Genomic DNA, 3,765 nt, shown 5'->3' with positions numbered 1-3,765 from the left:
AAAAAAAAAAAAAGGGGGGGGGGGGGGGGGGGGGGGGGGGGGGGGGGGGGGGGGGGGGGGGGGGATGGATCCAAAGTAGGCAATAAAAACAAAGCAGTATTCAGCTAGCGTAAATAGCCAGAAAGCTGCAAGCTAGCTTCTTGCAATTTAAACGTGGTTTCATTAAGAATATATACATATATGTCGGCCAAATATATATATATTTTTATCTCTAATTGCATTAACATTAATAATAACATCGTTTAATAACTTGTCTAAAAGCATAAATTTTTTTTATCTTGAATATTATTCTATAATTTTTTTTAGGAAAAAAGAATTATATTTTTTTTATCAGTGAGAGCGAGAAAACAATAGAAATAATTAATAGGCATCTAATTGTGCAGCTGTATCTATATTGATTGAACTTAAATGTTAATTACATGACCACATGCGAAAATTAAACTAATTATGGTTGTGTGGGGTAGAGCCTTAGTTTGTAGGAAATTTTCACAAAATATTAGTAAAAAAAAATTCCTCCAAAAATTTTCTCAGTCAATCCAAGGCGCGTAACACTCAAACTTCATTAAAACTGATTTGGTTTTTTTCAAGGATGGTTCGAGCATTGAAACATTACTTTCTCATGATAAAATTAGTGGACTACAATAATATAATTCGTATTATCCATTTTGAGTTTATAATATATCAAATTAAACTTTTCACTTAATTAAATCTTCTTTGGATCTATTTTGACTAAATCTAAATTGAGTGTGGACCCACTCAGAACATTGAATTGTCTCAAAAGGTAAATTATGATGTGAATCATGGATGTAATATATATTTTTAATATACTAAAAGTACATTATTTGCTAATATATAAAAAAATAATGTACTTTCAAATAATGTACTTTACGTATACAAATAATGTACTTTTAGTATATTCTTTTACATTTTTACTTGCATAAATAATTAAACAAATATCAGAGAAACTGATTATTACCCAAAAAAACAAAGAATGAATTAGAATAGAATTGTGATTTGGGAAGTTGAATAAATAAAGAGTGTTTGGAAGAGTCAAAATGGTGTGATCTGAAACTGAAAGGGAGCAAAGTCAGCGACGACGGCCGGATACGAGTAACGGTCCCGTCCATTCAGACCAGGACGATCGGAGACAACAATAGTCAATGTTTCAGACTTGGATCCGAGGGGCAGAGGGGCATTTTCGGAAAACCCATCACGTGCCATATGCTCTTTAGCTTATTCCACACCATCACGTGTTTTCCCTTGCTACTTGTTACTCCGTACTAGTTTTTTTTTTTTCTTTCTTTTTTTTTTAGTACTTATGACTCTGTTACAATGCAGAGCCCATATATTTTATGGAACGGCCTTGTTGGAAACACTATACCGCTATTTTTTGGGTGTAGCCTAGAGATTCCAACCTTGAACACCGTGACTAATTTTCTAGTTGAATAGACACTTTTATTGGGTGAGACAACTGACATGAAGACTTAAGGTTGTTCCATATCCAAAGTCAATGATCGAACCCTTGACTTTTGTTGGAAACACTATATCGTTATTAACCTAACACTTAGCGGCCTATATATACATGCAAGCTAGATCCCTAATTAAGTTGAATGGACATCCATCAAAATTTAATTGAACTAATTAACCATGTATATATAGTATGTAGAGTGAACTTCTTAACAAAGCATCTTCATCACTACTACACCTGGCCTGTAAATTTATTTTACACTTCACATATGATTACAAACATTCAATAATTATAACCAACATCCATGGTACCCATGTGAATGGAACAAATCATTTGACCAGTCCCCTATCACACCGGCCCGCTAAAATTCAAAATGCTGCTCAAAGTAACTTTTTGATAAAATTATTTTGCATGTAATCAACTATAAGCTAACAGTAAATTTACCAAACATCTTTCTACAATCAACGTAACTAATGCTATTAACTAGTCAAATCCACTAATCCAACTAGCTAGCAACTATTTACCAGACACTCCCTTAATAAGACAATAAGTACAGATCTAATAAGGCAAGTACACATTTAATCGCTAACCCTTTGGAATGTAGTAAGAGCATTGCAAACACAATATAATGTGCACAACATTATAGTGGAAAGATGTGTAGTAGGATTGAGTTGTTGATTAAAGACAAATGTGGATATGGTGTATGTGCGTAGTAGCTGAATTATGACAAGCAAGTTTCATTAAACAATTCAAATTCCACCTATATATACTATACACAATAATTATAGATTTATAGTAATAGTACATGGATCGTTGTCTCTAACTACAGCTAGCTCCACAAGTCCTTCATACTAACCCCCTTGGAGTGTATTAAGACATAATACAAACACGATAGTACTAGATGCATGCACAACATTAACATCCCCAAATGGTTGGGTGGACAAATGTGACAAATGTGGATATATATGGTGTACGTTTAGTAGTAGCTAGTACTCGAAAGCAAGTTTCATTAAACATTGCAAATTCTAGAAAATTCTAGATATATAGTATATACACAATAATTATAGTAACAGTGTTGGACTGGTTGGGACTTGAAGAGCCAAGTCTAGCATTCTGCCATCGGGTCGTGGCACTGACTACTACGTAAGTATAAGGAAATAAAGTTATGCATTTACTACTTGCTATAACGTAGTGGTAAAGGTTTGATCGTAACAATTGGTATCAAAACAAGTCACAAGTGGGCATGGACTGATCCAGTATGGGGGCAGAGGGAGCAGCTGCCCCCCTTCCCCCACCGTACCCCTTATATATAGGGGACCCTTATATATATATATATATATATATATATATATATATATATATATATATATATATATATATATATATATATATATATATATATATATATATAGTAAATTTTTATATATAAGTAAATAATATAGATGTAAATTACTCAAAGATGAAGTAGCGCAGCGTAGATGATTAAGAATGTATATGTTGTATTAGAGGTCAAGAGGTTGAACCGCCCTATAAGGTTAATTTTTTCGTCCCTGCTGAACGAAATTTCTGACTCTGCCACTTCGCTGTGCAATTGAGGCTGATTGGGATTATTGGATTGTGGGTTGTAGAGCTTAGTCCAACGTACAACTCGGCATTGAGATCTTATTACTAACCCTTTTGAGGGTATTAAGACACATTACAAACACGTACGACATGCATGCACAACATTAACATCCCCAAATGGTTGGGTGCAGGCCAGGCAGGCTAGGCTATATATAATGGAAAGATGCATGTGTATTAGGATTGAGTTGTTGGTCGAAGACAAGTGTGTAGTAGGACTCGAGTTGTTAATAGTCGGAGCATGCACCATGCTGGGATTCGTACGTACGTGTTATTGGTATTATCTGCTCCTCTTTTAGAGCAACCACTAAGCTAGTACATATATGCATGCCTGCCCTTTAATTTACTCCATTCATTCAATTTATATATCAAAATTAAACAGCAATGCAACAAGCCCAGTTAAATTGGTCGAGCTATTAACTTGATAACCACAACGTTTCAAGTTAACTCTTAGTGGGGAGCAATTTATTGACTTTCTTGATTTGACCTTCTTGATTTGAGTCAGTTAATTATGGTCAACCAAGTTAGTTTACCAGTTCTTATATCGTAGATCGCGGTCCACAATGCATTGTGGACCACGGTCCACGATATAATTTGCGTTAGTTTACCTCTTTGTGGTCCTTTACTACCTAGAGTCACAAGGTAGGATTTACTAGTACATAGGAAAAAAAAAAAAA

The sequence above is a fragment of the Ipomoea triloba genome, chromosome 1, assembly GCF_003576645.1.
Source record: "Ipomoea triloba cultivar NCNSP0323 chromosome 1, ASM357664v1".
Lineage (NCBI taxonomy): Eukaryota > Viridiplantae > Streptophyta > Magnoliopsida > Solanales > Convolvulaceae > Ipomoea > Ipomoea triloba.
The sequence above is the reverse complement of the archived record's forward strand: the minus strand, read 5'-3'. Positions refer to the sequence as shown.